This window comes from Pelophylax lessonae, assembly GCF_965119305.1.
Source record: "Pelophylax lessonae genome assembly, chromosome: 1".
NCBI lineage: Eukaryota > Metazoa > Chordata > Amphibia > Anura > Ranidae > Pelophylax > Pelophylax lessonae.
Genome location: NC_138768.1, coordinates 476,913,172 through 476,929,032, shown reverse-complemented (window position 1 = coordinate 476,929,032; position 15,861 = coordinate 476,913,172). Strand labels below are relative to the sequence as shown.

General features: G+C 45.1%; 1 protein-coding gene across 1 annotated transcript in view; it reads left to right on the top strand.

Annotated features, from left to right (window-relative positions):
- TJP3 (tight junction protein 3) overlaps nucleotides 1-15,861 on the top strand; it is a 498,480-nt gene that overhangs the window by 151,135 nt on the left and 331,484 nt on the right. The gene's annotated exons all lie outside the window — the stretch shown is intronic.

Below are 15,861 nucleotides of genomic sequence, written 5' to 3'. Positions count from 1 at the left end.
CAACTCTATGGAGCGTACGGCTTATTGCAGTCCTATGTACAGATACTCCATTCTCTGCTGTGGAACTCTGCAGCTCCTCCAGGGTTACCTTAGGTCTCTGTGCTGCCTCTATGATTAATGCCCTCTTTGCCTGGTCCTTGAGATTTGGTGGGCGACCTTCTCTTGGCAGGTTTGCTGTTGTGCCATGTTCTTTCTATTTGGTTATGATAGATTTGATGATGGTGCTCCTGGGGATCATCAAATATTTGGATATTTTTTTATAACCTAACCCTGTACTTCTCAACAACATTGTCCCTTACTTGTTTGGAGAGATCCTTGATCTTTATGGCAGTGTTTGGTTAGTGGTGCCTCAGCCTCTGGGGCCTTTCAGAAAAAGGTGTGTATATGTAATGACAGATCATGTGACACTTAGATTGCACACAGGTGGACCTCATTTCACGAATTATGTGACCGCTGAAGGTAATTGGTTGCACCAAAGCTTTTTTTGGGCCTTATAACAAAGGGGGTGAATACATACGGACATGCCAATTTTCTGTTTTCTATTTCTAAAAAATAGTTTTATGTAAATATTTTTCTCATATCACTTCGCCAACATAGACTATTGTGTTCTGATCCATCACATAAAATTCAGATTAACAAAACATTAAACTTAGGCTACGTTCACATGTGGGCGTAGCGGATCCCGGGCAGAATCACTGTGATTCTGCCCGCAATCCGGAAATCATTGCAAATCGCGGGACGCTTGTGCGTTGCCCGTGGTTTGTAATGGCACCCCAAACGCTGTGCCATGTTGCCGCGATTTTCGCCTACCGAATCGCGGTAACATCGCGCAAACAAAATCGCGGGATGCATGATGCCCAAAAAAGGTACAAGAGCTTCTTTGGGGCGTCATGCGTCCCGCAATTTTGTTTGCGCAATGTTACCACGATTCGCCAGGCGGAAATCGGGGCAACATCGCACAGCGTTTGGGATACCATTGCGAATCACGGGCAATGCACAAGAGTCCCGCAATTTGCAATGATTTCCGGATCGCTGGGATTCTGCCCGCGATCCGCTACGCCCACATGTGAACATAGCCTTAAGGTTGTAATGTAACAAAATAGGTAAAAATTCAAGGGGGGGTGAATACTTCTGCAAGGCACTGTATAGGTAAGCCTTATTATAGGCTTACCTATAGGTAAAAGTCAGAGATGGGAGTTTACTCCCACTTTAAGTTTTAAAAAAAACACCTTGTACAGCATTCTTCAAAATCGCAGTAGGTGAGCACTGCATGCAGGCGGACAAATTATTCAGACGGTTTGTCCATCTTTGCTATAAGCGTAGTGCAAAGTTCAACTTCTTATTAATAATAAAAAAAAAAATTAAAAAAGAGCAGATGAAAATAGGAAAGTAGTAAAAAGTTAAGAAATATAAGACTTTCCACTCTCCAAAACTGTAAGCCCCTCTCCTGCAGAACGGAATCATGAACTATCCGAACTATCCAAAGCAACCTATCTCATGGATCTTCACTATGCCAGAGCTCCCAAACTTGATTGTGCCTTTCAAGGTTATTGGTAAGGCGTGCCATAAGAGATGTAAATTAAATGTTTGTGGGGAACTGTATCAAGTGCCTTTGCAAAATCCAGATACACTACATCCACAGGCCTTCCTTTATTGCAGGGGTGGGTAACCTGCGGCCCGCACAATCATTGCGTCCGCCTCCCCCCCTCCCCCCCCCCCCCCCCCCCGGTGCCGCTGAGCCTGTGAATGCCAGCAGAGCTGTCAGAAGGAGCCGGCGGCTCCGTCCTGACAGTGTGAGTCACAGAAAAGCTTCAGAAAAGGGTGGACCCGGGGCAGTGCGCCCCGAGCCCACTCATTTGTGTGACAATAGCGAATGAAAATACACTATTGTCACACGGATTCTCCTCCTGGCCAATCAGGAAGCGGATCCGAGACCCGCTTTCTGATTGGCTGAAAGGCGAACCCATGACATTGGTCGAGGAGGAGGCGGGAGGACTGGGGGAGAAGCCACCGCTGCAGGTAAGTGCACTGGCTTTCTGCATTGAAAAGGGGCACACTGTGGTCTCTCTGCATTGAAAGGGGGCATGCTGTGGTCAGACTGCATTGAAAGGGGGCATGCAGTGGTCAGTCTGCATTGAAAGGGGGCACACTGTGGTCACTCTGCATTGAAAGGGGGCACACTGTGGTCACTCTGCATTGAAAGGGGGCACGCTGTGGTCACTCTGCATTGAAAGGGGGCACACTGTGGTCACTCTGCATTGAAAGGGGGCACGCTGTGGTCACTCTGCATTGAAAGGGGGCACGCTGTGGTCAGTCAGCATTGAAAGGGGGCACGCTGTGGTCAGGCAGAATTAAAGGGGGCACGCTGTGGTCAGGCAGAATTAAAGGGGGCACGCTGTGGTCAGTCTGCATTGAAAGGGGGCATGCAGTGGTCAGTCTGCATTGAAAGGGGGCATGCAGTGGTCAGTCTGCATTGAAAGGGGGCATGCAGTGGTCAGTCTGCATTGAAAGGGGGCACGCTGTGGTCAGTCTGCATTGAAAGGGGGCACGCTGTGGTCAGTCTGCATTGATGGGGGCACGCTGTGGTCAGTCTGCATTGATGGGGGCATGCAGTGGTCAGCCTGCATTGAAAGGGGGCATGCAGTGGTCAGTCTGCATTGATGGAGGCACTCTGTGGTCAGTCTGCATTGATGGAGGCACTCTGTGGTCAGTCTGCATTGATGGGGGCACGCTGTGGTCAGTCTGCATTGATGGGGGCACGCTGTGGTCAGTCTGCATTGGTGGGGGCACGCTGTGGTCAGTCTGCATTGATGGGGGCACTCTGTGGTCAGTCTGCATTGATGGGGGCACGCTGTGGTCAGTCTGCATTGATGGGGGCACACTGTGGTCAGTCTGCATTGATGGGGGCACGCTGTGGTCAGTCTGCTTTGAAGGGGGACACGCTGTGGTCAGTCTGCATTGAAAGGGGGCACGCTGTGGTCAGTCTGCATTGAAAGGGGGCACGCTGTGGTCAGTCTGCATTGAAAGGTGGCACGCTGTGGTGAGTCTGCATTGAAAGGGGGCACGCTGTGGTCAGTCTTCATTGAAAGAGGGCACACTATACCTTAATTACTGAAGGCCCCTTTCACACTTTTGTGACCTCAAAGTCACGCAATTTTTTACAGCGTTTTTTTGCAGCAAAGCAATGCCTATTACATTAATGCATACATTTTGTACGGCCCCCTAAATGATGTTACAAAAATCCAAATGGCCCTTGGCAGAAAAAAGGTTCCCCACCCCTGCTTTATTGAGATGGCAACTCACTTTCACATAAAATAACAGATTGGTCTAGCAAGACCGATCCTTTATGAATCCACGCTGATTACTCCAAATTATACTGTTTTCATTACTAAAATCTTGGATATAGTCCCTTATCATCCCCTGCAGTAGCTTGCTGTAATTTAAAGTAAGTTGACAGACTTCAAAATGGTTTAGACTAATAGGAGTAGGCTAGAAATACAATTTAAAAATTGATATAATATTTTACATTTTGACCATAGAGATGTTCCCCACACATTTACTGTCCTTTGTTTCACTTGCTTTTCACTTTAAGATTCTAAACCCTCATGAGCAGGGCCCTAGCCTCTTGTCTTGAACTGTGTTGTAACTGTACTTGCCTGCATCTATTGTAAAGCACTGCACAAGCTGTTGGCTCCAAATAACACATGTATAATAATTTTACTAATATAAATAGTATTTTTGGGAAAATGTATTTTCCTGATGTAATCAAGCTTTGTGCCAATGTCTTCCAAGCCATAAGTAAAACATGAGACGAGAGCCCATTGTCCTCAGTCACTGGGAAGTCGTCAACATTTCCATCACTACTGGTCTCACCTCAGCTTTGTCATCTGGTCTGCTTTGTCCACCTCTGTGTTTATACCCTTAAAGGAAACACAAAGCAGATTATACTTTCCTTTGATTATGCTAAAACACCACACTGCTATTTGGCCTTTCCTGGCTGTGTAACCTTGTGACCATTGTTAGGACATAATGCTCTCAGGCAAAGGCTTTAATCTCCGGCAGAAAGTATGCACTTTTGTCTTTTTTTTTTTTTTACCTCAAAATATCTTTATTAAATTTAAAGATAACATACAATTAACTGTTATAATCACAGCGTTCAATAGTTGTACCGTCTAGAAGATGGAACATTTAATGAACATCATCTTGGCAATGAGACAGAGGATATGAAAAGGAGTAAAATATTGCTGGTATTAATCTTAAATCAAAGTGAGATCTAGATGGGTGGGGTGAAAGGGGGAGGGTAGGTAAGGTAAAGAGGGGGGTGGGGGAAGGAAAAGAGGAGAAAGAAAGAAGAGAACCAATGTCGGTGAACAGTGCATTTAGGGTGACTTAACCAGAGTGACCATAAAACTTTGAATTTTTCCAGTTGTAGATTATTTCTGGCCACTATCCTTCCCATTTCACATTGGAGGTTAAGAGTGGCAATAGTATTTGAAATGGAGGGAGAGTCACAGGTTTTCCCCAACCTAGTAATAGTAAGTTTAGCCGCATGTAAAAAGTGAATGATTATAGTTCTAGATGAAGGTGGGAACTTATCTATGCCTATATGAAGTATGGCTAAGGTAAGATTTGGGGATGAATGCAATCCAGTAATAGAGGAAATTAGGGCAAAAACTTGGTTCCAAAAGGAACTCAAGGATTTACAGAACCAGAGGATGTGGGCAATGGTGCCCACGCTTTCACAGTTTCTCCAACATGTATTTTGATGGCTCGGAAACATTTTTGATAATCGATAGGATGTTAGCTACCATCTGTTTATTGTTTTCTGATATGATTGCCAGTGATTAGTACAATGCGATGCTCTAAAGGTTTCCTTAAATGCTCGTAGCCACTGATCCTGATGAATCGAGGAATTTAATTCCTCACTCCTGTAATGTTCTGGTACCTTTGGGTACCCTAATTACTCTTTCATAAGTGTATGCGCCCCACCATTCTCTTTTGGTAAGGTGCGCATACACCTTTAAGACTGATGCTGTCATCACTGAGCGCCGGACTGGATGGCTATTTAGATCGCCGGCTCTCACTCACGTGTTCGTTCAAACTGCTTTGTGCCTTGATGCTAACCTGTCTTGAAGCTCTCATGCTTGCAAGCATACCTCGCTGTCGGAACCACGCTGCGCTGATCCCTGTATCCCGCTACCGGATCATCCGCTCTTGCCGAACCTCTCCTCTGCTACATTGCTATTAGTGATAAGTACCCCACAGGGGAAACCTCTATAACCTTTATACTAAAGCTTACACTATCTAGCTCTGCATACTAAGGACTATTACTACATCTGCATTATCTAAGATTGCTAGCTCTTGAGCCTACTACTACCTGTTTTTGCACTGGGTTGATCTCTCTTGTATGTCCACCTGCTACTCTGTCATCTACTACCATACATGATTGCTAAACCTATCTGCATCCCATCTGCTACTATCTTACTTTCAAGAACATTTCCTTTCAAGTGTCTGTCATCTACCATCTCTACCCAACCTGTCTCTTCAGCCTATCATCACTGTGTTACTATATACATAAGTCACTCTAGGAAACATCTTATTGAGTGTGTGTATTTACTTGCTGAATTGAGATCATCCACACATGAGTCATAGAGAGTTGGGAATGGTGTCTCAGCGTTTCTCTACATGACTACTGAAGTGGAATATTTCTGCAGCTGAAAATCCACATCATACGTAAAACGCAGGAGCGTTACAGATTGAACGAACCACAAATGGATTCAGCAGAAATAACCACTCAGATGACACAATTAAAACAGCAAGTAACTGCGTTAATACACGCACTTGCTGAATTAAAAGAAGACAATCAGGCTCTGTCGCAGCAGGTAATTAGACTGACACAACTTACCACTGCTCAGTCCCCTGAACCCAAAATAAATCCTCCTTTGGTATTTACAGGCGATCGCAAAAAATTTTGCGAATTTAAAAACGCATGTGAGTTACTTTTCTTGCTAAAACCCCGTACCTACCTTACTGATCACATTAAGGTTTGTACTATTATTTCTTACCTAACAGGCGATCCTCGGGCCTGGGCAGACTCTCTTTTTGAGAAAAACGACCAGCTTCTCAACTCCTATGCCTTGTTCCTAGCAGAACTCACTAGCCTATATGATGATCCCAATAGGCAGAGTACTGCCGATCTTCAATTAAGATCCTTGAAACAAGGTAGGAGACCTGTAGAAGACTTTGTCACAGAATTCAAGAGATGGACCCTTGATTCAGAATGGAATGATGCATCTCTGAAAACCCAATTTAGGCTTGGCCTATCAGAGGCCGTTAAAGACGAGCTCGCCCGAGCGGATCTGCCAAAAACCCTGGATGCATTGATACAACTCAGTATCACCATAGATAGAAGACTACGAGAAAGAAAGGCTGAGAAAATGGGAATGCCATTATCCAGTTCTTCTCGGATTTCGGCCTTTGACCCCGTTCCTATGGAGGTAGGAACCATACGCCCACCTCTATCAACTATGGAAAGAGCCAAAAGACGATCTGGTAATCTCTGCTTGTACTGTGCATCCCCGGATCACAAGATAAACGTCGGTCCCCTAGTCTACAAAAAGAAGGGTGAGTGTTCACATGTCCTCCTAGGGGGATTGACAACTTCAATCACTAACCCTTACCTTTCTGTTTGCTTAACATTACAGTGGGACCAGAACAGGATTACTACTAAGGCCATGATTGACACAGGATCTTGTGGAAATTATATTGACATACGTTTTGCTGCTTTAAATAAACTTCCTATTATTTCTAAACTTAAACCTGTCTCAGTAAGTCTTATTAACGGTGTTCCTTTATCCTCTGGTCCGATCACTGATCAGACACAGGCACTCCTAGTCACTACTAACGGGTCTCATATGGAGACCACTACCTTCGATCTAATACCTTCACCCCACTTTCCCATTGTGTTGGGACTTCCCTGGTTGCACACACATCAACCAACCATAGATTGGAAGGAACGGACCCTGGCCTTCCTCTCTTGCTATTGCGAGGGTACGTGTAACCTCCCGTCTTTCGGGAAGATCCTGTCTGTGGTGACAGATGAGATTGCACCACTATGTTATCAGGATCTCTCTGAGGTTTTTCTTGAGAAAAATGCTCAAGCACTACCTCCCCATCGAGACTATGATTGTAGCATTGATCTACTCCCAAATAGCAAATTGCCGTTCGGTCATGTTTATCCTCTTTCACAGGATGAACTTTCCCATCTCAAAGACTATTTGGATGAGAATTTGAAGAAAGGTTTTATTAGACCTTCCACTTCTTCCACAGCAGCAGGACTCTTTTTTGTCCGCAATAAGGACTCAAGTCTCAGGCCTATCATCGACTATAGGCAATTGAATGCTATTACAATAAAAGATCGCTATCCTCTACCGCTTATCCCTGAGCTCATTGAGCAGGTGCGTGGAGCTACCTATTTTTCTAAATTGGATCTGAAAGGAGCATACAATCTCATTCGAATCCGTGCTGGACACGAGTGGAAGACTGCATTCAGAACCAGATACGGATTGTTCGAATATCTTGTAATGCCATTCGGGCTATGCAACGCCCCTGCAGTTTTTCAACGATTTATAAACGATATTTTCAGAGACTTACTAGATGTCTGTGTTGTGGTATATCTGGACGATATACTTATATATTCACGATCCCTGTCTGAACACATAAGACATGTAAGACTAGTATTATCGAGATTGCTTGCACACAACCTTTATGTGAAACTGAAAAAATGCTTGTTTCATAAAGGAGAGGTACTGTTTCTAGGCTACATCATATCCAAAACAGGAACCGAGATGGACATGAGTAAGATAGCCTGCATTCAGGATTGGCCTACACCAACCACACGCAAGGCGCTACAAGGATTCCTTGGATTTTCGAATTTCTACAGGAAGTTCATCAGAAACTTCTCTGCCATTGTGAGACCCCTCACACAGCTCACTAGCATTAAAAAACCATTCAAATGGTCAGATGAAGCAAATAAAGCTTTTCACCTGTTAAAGACAAGGTTTACTTCTGCTCCCATATTACGCCATCCAGACCCATCCCTCCAATACATTCTGGAAGTAGATGCGTCAAACATGGCAGTAGGAGCAATACTCTCCCAACGACCAACTCACACTTCACCACTTCATCCAGTCGCCTTTTTTTCTAAATCCCTAAGCAGTCCAGAGATAAATTACCCCGTGGGTGAAAAGGAACTGCTTGCTATAAAATTGGCTCTGGAGAATTGGCGACATCTACTCGAAGGCACCCAATTACCAATACTTATATACACGGACCATAAAAATCTCCAATATCTTCAGACTAACAAAACTCTCTCTCACCGACAGGTACGATGGTCACTATTCTTTCTAAGGTTTAACTTCCTAGTGACCTACACACCTGCAGATAAGAACAAAAAGGCTGATGCACTATCACGACTAACTGAAGAAAACTACTTCGAAATCCCTTCCGTTCCTATAATACCTCACAAACGCATTATTGGAGTTGTCCGTTCCTTGAAGGAAGAGGTTTTGCATGGTATAAGTTTGGATTCACCCCCACCACAACTAAATACTGATGCAGAATGCTTCCTCTACTACAACGACAAACTTTATATACCACCTACCATACGCACCAAGATCTTGGAATTATCGCATGATGTGCCTATGGCAGGACATATGGGTATGACAAAGACTCTTAATCTGATTACCAGACAATTCTGGTGGCCTGACATGAAAACATCTATACAAAAATTCGTCTCTTCATGCAATGTCTGTGCCAGGTCAAAAAATTGACACTACGAGACCATCCGGTCTACTATGCAGTCTACCAATACCCCAAACTCCATGGGAAGTTGTGTGCTTGGATTTTATAGTGGAATTGCCTCCTTCCAAAGGATTTAATACCATCTTAGTGTCAGTGGACCATCTGACAAAAATGGCACATTTCATTGCTATTCGCAGACTACCTTCGTCCAAACAAACGGCAGAACTCCTGATGAAACATGTCTTTAAGTTACATGGTATCCCAAAAACTCTTCTGTCTGACCGTGGATCACAATTTATTTCCAAGTTCTGGCAAGAACTATGTCACATACTACGGATCGAGCGGAAGCTCACTTCTCCTTACCATCCACAGACCAACGGACAGACTGAAAGAGTCAACCAATGCATCGAGCAATATTTACGTTGTTACACTTCTTACCAACAGGATGATTGGGTGGATCTTCTCCCTCTGGCAGAATTTGCCTACAACAACGCAACCCACAGTACGACCAAGCAGAGTCCGTTCTACTTGAACTATGGGTTTCATCCCTCTATTCTTCCACCACGCATCCTTTCTTCAAATAACCCAGTAGCCTCAGACTATCTTACCCAAATAAAGGACTCTCTGGGTTTGCTTAATACTACCATTGCACACGCTCATAGTCAACAAAAGAAGTACTATGATCTTCGCAGAAGACCTTCTCCTCAGTACGCTATCGGGGACCTCGTTTGGCTCTCAACAAAAAATTTAAGACTGAAAATCCCTAGCAAAAAGCTTGGACCTCTGTTCTTGGGACCTTTCCCAATCAAGAAACTTATTGGAAAAGCTGCAGTACAGCTTACATTGCCAATAGACCTCAAAATACATCCCATTTTCCATGTGTCGCTACTGAAGCCCCATGTTCCTGACCGAGGAATAAGGCCTACTATCCCACCTCCTCCTCCTGTACAAGTTGAAGGTGGAGAAGAATATGAGATAAAAGAGATTCTGGATTCTCGTATCCACAGAGGAAGACTTCAGTACTTGGTTCGATGGAAGAACTATGGGCCCCAAGACGACACCTGGCTAAACACCTCTGACATACATGCCTCTAGATTAATCCGCAATTTTCATGCGAAGTACCCAGACAAACCAGCTCCAGAGGCCTTCAGGAGCCGGCCTTAAGGGGGGGGGTACTGTAATGTTCTGGTACCTTTGGGTACCCTAATTACTCTTTCATAAGTGTATGCGCCCCACCATTCTCTTTTGGTAAGGTGCGCATACACCTTTAAGACTGATGCTGTCATCACTGAGCGCCGGACTGGATGGCTATTTAGATCGCCGGCTCTCACTCACATGTGTTCGTTCAAACTGCTTTGTGCCTTGATGCTAACCTGTCTTGAAGCTCTCATGCTTGCAAGCATACCTCGCTGTCGGAACCACGCTGCGCTGATCCCTGTATCCCGCTACCGGATCATCCGCTCTTGCCGAACCTCTCCTCTGCTACAATGCTATTAGTGATAAGTACCCCACAGGGGAAACCTCTATAACCTTTATACTAAAGCTTACACTATCTAGCTCTGCATACTAAGGACTATTACTACATCTGCATTATCTAAGATTGCTAGCTCTTGAGCCTACTACCACCTGTTCTTGCACTGGGTTGATCTCCTTTGTATGTCCACCTGCTACTCTGTCATCTACTACCATACATGATTGCTAAACCTATCTGCATCCCATCTGCTACTATCTTACTTTCAAGAACATTTCCTTTCAAGTGTCTGTCATCTACCATCTCTACCCAACCTGTCTCTTCAGCCTATCATCACTGTGTTACTATATACATAAGTCACTCTAGGAAACATCTTATTGAGTGTGTGTATTTACTTGCTGAATTGAGATCATCCACACATGAGTCATAGAGAGTTGGGAATGGTGTCTCAGCGTTTCTCTACATGACTACTGAAGTGGAATATTTCTGCAGCTGAAAATCCACATCATACGTAAAACGCAGGAGCGTTACAACTCCATTTGTTTACAGTGACTATTTGAGAAGGTCGGGTGTTGTTGAGGCAGTGATAGATCAAGGAGATCCCTTTTCTCTTACGTCCTCTGACAGTCGCCGCCCACTCATTCAGTCTTCACCAATGGGTATTGACCTCTTATCCATAGGAGCAAGCTAGGCATAAGACTTGTTAAAAACAAAGTAATTTACATAGACACACCTATGGGGGCTGTCCCACTGGTCCAATACCCCCCTGCTATCAGCCATCCCAACTCAGTTTGTCTTCTGCCTAGTTAAGGAGTAAGATAGGCTTCCCTGTGCTGGGACTACAGTCTCAGCCTTTTCTTCTATTTTATGATTTTATTTTCTCAAATGTGTTTTCTTACACTACTTGCTGTTTATTTCTTAGCGTTTAGTTAGTCGATTCTTCGGATGACGACGGCGTTGCAGAGCTGGGAGTCGCACTGGTTGTCCTGGTGTTCCAGGACAGAGGGCCTTATGGAATCCCAGCCCGCCATAGAGTGTTTAGCAGGCTATGTGTACGCCCTGGCCTCGCAAACGACCTGTCCCTGTCCTCAGGGATGAAAGCCTGCGAGGTGGCCACCTCGCTTGGACGTCTCACCCACGGTTCCGTGCGTTGCTAGCGTCCTGCGTTTTTGGCTGACGGCACCCCCACCACCTGGGGTGGGAGGCTTCCCTTTGATGAGAGGCACCCACGCCATCGGGTACGGTAAGTACATTCTGTGTGGGGCCTCTGTCTGGGGCTGGCAGTCTGATGGTCTGTGGTATCCCCTCATGTCTGTGTGTCTTTTGGGGCTCCCTTACTCCCGGTCCCTGCGGGGCCTCTGTCACAGCGGGATCGCTATGTGGGGGGGTTGTAGGGGTCCCTCTCCTGAGTGCCACTATGTATGTGGTTGAGGGTGCAGACATGTGTAGCGACCACTGCGGGTTGAAATACCGCCGGTTCGCCATTTTAGGTGGGGGCGTGCTGCTGGCTTCACTGTGGGCACTTATATAGCACTGAATGTAGTGTGTCTTGGCGCCTTAAGGCGCCATCTTGTGTGTGGCAATGTGTTCGTTTGAACACATGTTGGCGGCCATGTTCCCGGAGCCTCCCATTCACTTCTATGGGCAACCATTTTTCCTTGGTCTGTTTTCCCTAGTTCAGCCTCCTGCGATGATAATCATTTCCTTTTTCTCTGCAGTGGAGATCGGCTGGCGTGTGGTAACACTTGTGGGGTCTGTCTTGCTGTCTTTTGTGGGGAATATCTCTGGCTGTCAGCTCATTCCTACTGGCGGGGTCTGCTTGTCTAGTCCTTGATAGCGGTGTACTGCGGTGGGATCGTTGTGCGCTTAAAGGGCCAGTACCTTAAAAAAATAAAAATAAAAAAAGGGAAAACTTTTTTTTTTCCTAATGGAGTCCCAGGACCCCAAATTCCCCCCAGCTTTGGTGGATGATTCAGGTTCCTCTGGATCTTCTGCTATGCCTGCTCTGACTGCTGCACTTGCGACTTTAGCGTCCAAAGTGGATCTTTTGATGGCTGAACGGGATACTAAGAAGAGGCCTAGGCCTTATCTTTCTTCTGATTCCGATTCGGATATGGATGCCGTGGACAGTGTGCCCCTTGAGGGGTCTCGTTCTTCTTCCCAGTCTGATGGGGAGGGGGAGGATGAGGAGGGGAATGATCCCCCCCCCCCCCTCCGGGACTGCCGAGGAATACGCGACAATGGCTGCACTGATTGCTGCTATAAAAGAGACACTACATTTAGAGGATGAGCCCAATCATCTGGGCAAGCGGTCCTCTTTTGGTACCCGCAGATCCCGTAAGGGGGCGCAGGTGTGCCCTTGCCCCGCTGAGTTCCATGAAACTGTGAATGAACAATGGCGCAATTTAAAGCGCAATTTTGTGGTGCCTAAACGGTTTTAGGTCCGTTACCCTTTTTTGTCTCCTACGGATTTGCGCTGGACTGTGGCTCCTAAGGTGGATCACACTGTGTCTAGGTTGCCTTTCTACTGGCGATCACTTCTGCCCCTGCAGAGTGTCGGAGTTGGCGGCCTTGTCTTGCCGCTCCCCTTACCTGGTGGTTCATAAGGATAAGGTGGTCTTGAGACCTAATCAGTCTTTTTTTTCCCGAAGGTGGTTTCGGATTTTCACCTTAATGAGGACATTGTTTTGCCTTCGCTTTGTGCGAATCCTAAACATCCTAAGGAGTTTGCCTTACATTCCTTGGACGTGGTCTGGGCGATCAGGGTTTACCTGTCGTCCACTGAATCCTTTCGTAAGTCGGATTCTCACTTTGTCCTTCCTGAAGGACCTTGGAAGGGTATGGCTGCGTCTGCGCGACCATTTCCAAATGGAGTTAGTTTTGCGGGTCCCTGGCTGTTGGGGTTGTTTTCCCCCTTGGTTATTAGCTTTCCTGGGTGGTTGCTCCAGTTAAGCCTTTCCTGTTACCCAGAGGATACCTTTCTGTTCGTGTAAGGTTCCTTTCTCTGACTTGGGTACTGCGTTGCTTTGGTGACGGTTACGTTTCCCACCCCTCATGTCTACACTGCTTTGGGACATCCCATTGGTGAAGACTGAATGAGTGGGCGGCGACTGTCAGAGGACGTAAGAGAAAACTGAATTTTTGTAAAATCTTACCGTAGAATTCCTTTCTCTGAGTCCTCTGACAGTCGCCGCCCCCGCCCCTCTTTTGGGGTTCTTTGGACTTAACTGCTTGCTACCAAACTGAGTTGGGATGGCTGATAGCAGGGGGGTATTGGACCAGTAGGACAGCCCCCATAGGTGTGTCTATATAAATGACTTTGTTTTTAACAAGTCTTATGCCTAGCTTGCTCCTATGGATAAGAGGTCAATACCCATTGGTGAAGACTGAATGAGTGGGCGGTGACTGTCAAAGGACTCAGAGAAAGGAATTTTACAGTAAGATTTTACAAAAATTCAGTTATATTTGGGCAGGGCGAGGAGAAATTGAAAAATTGGTGCAGGAACAGTCACTGAGGTTGGTAATTTGGAAGTAGATAGGAAATGAGAGACTCTTTTGTATACAGTATGTGGTTTCCAAACTTGGTAGTTTAAAACTTTCCTGGAGGGCTGCAAACATTTTAAATTTTTTATTAAGTATTACATCACTCAGGTTGGACATACCAACAGAGTGCCAGTTAGAGAGGTCCAAATCAGGGATACATACAGATAGGACTCTTAATGGTATTTGAAGTGATCTAGTGGGTGAGATAGGGAGGTACATGGTTGTTAGTTTTTTCCAGGCTAAAAGAGAAGCAGTAAATGTGGGGAGAGAATTTTTTTGGGATTGGAGAGTATTTCGCTGCTACCAATAATAGCAGGTCTTTGTTCAAGGTAGGTAGTCAGTATGAAGCTTCCATAGTAGACCAGATCTTGTCCGGGTGGGGATGCCACCAGAAGTATAGTTGGTCTAATATTGAGGCGTAATAATAGTTGCTAATAAGGGGTAGTCCTGCTCCGCCATGTCTGTTAGGTCTGGATAATAGGTACCTGGCACACCTAGGTGGTTTAGAATTCCACACAAATTTGCTCATTTGTTTCTGTATTGAAGTTAAAAGAGAAGCGGGAATGGGTATAATGATAGTACGAAATCGGTACAGGAGTTTGGGCAGAACTATCATCTTGACAGTGGTGATACGCCCGAGTGTTGTGAGGCCTATGCAGCGAAGTGATTTTAAGAGAGAAGGCAGGTTTTTGGAGAAAGCCTGGTAGTTTAAGCTTACTAGTTGTATATTTGGAGAGATCTGAATTCCCAGATATGGAATTGACTTGCTTTTCCATGTGTAAGGGATAGACACTCTCAGTTGGGCTGATAGTTGGGAAGAGAGATGCATGGGTAGGATTAATGACTTGGGGATATTTAATTTAGAATAAGACACCTCACTAAAGTGAAGAAGAATGTCCTGTATCGCCTATAGGGATTGGGTGGGATTCGTTACCATTAAAATCACATAGTCAGCATACAGACTAATTCTATGATCAACACCATTACAGGAAATTCCCAATATTCGGGGGTCTGATCTGATTTTTAAGGCCAAGGATTCCATTAGAAGGGCAAATATCATTGGGGATAGGGGGAATCCCTGTGTCGTCCCGTTGGAAATTCCAAACGGAACAGACAGGGTCCCTCCAGTGAGTACTCTAGCAGATGGGTTGGAGTATAGAGATAATATTGCATTCTGGGACCAACCTGAGATACCAAATTTGATAAGTACTGCTTGGAGGTACTTCCAGTGGATTCTGTCCAATGCCTTCTCTGCATCCAGAAACAGAAGCAGAGAAGGCATCCGAACCCTCGCAGCATAAGTGAGGTTAAGTACTCTTCTAGTTGGGGCTTGTCTACCTGGGATAAATCCCACTTGGTCTGGATGTATTAAAGCAGGGAGGAGTGTCTTCAGTCTATTTGCAATACATTTTGCTAGTAACTTGACATCTGTGTTCAATAGTGATATTGGTCTATAATTAGGAGCTTCTAAAGTATCTTTGTCAGGCTTAGGGATAGTAGTTATCACACAGCGTAACATGTCCGTAGGTAAGGAGCCGGAAGAACCAGCAGTGTTGAAGAGGTCCTTTAGTTTGGGGGTCAGCATATCAGCAAAGTTTTTTATAAAAAGCATTGGTAAATCTATTGTCACCAGGGGATTTTTAAAGGGGTAGTTCTCTAATCGCAAAACGTATTTCCTCATTTGTGAATGGTTTGGAGAGAAATTCTAGCTGGGTTTCGGTAATAGATGGTAAGTGTATAGGGGCCAAAAATGTCTAATTTGCTCCTTAGTCGGTTGAGGTGTATGGGGATCATTTTTGAGGTTATATAGAGTGGTGTAAAAATCACTAAACGCGTTGGCGATTTCTTGTGGATTGGTTAAGAGTCGCTTAGTATTCGGATGACGTAGGAATATGATCTTGGCTTTTATACGTTGAGCCTTAACTTGTTTAGCCAAGAGTGACCCAGCTCTATTACCTAGGGCATAAAAATTTGCTTTGGAAATTTTTAGGTTATTTTCATATTTATGTAGGAGGAGTGTGCGTAATTGTTTAAGTTATAAAAGT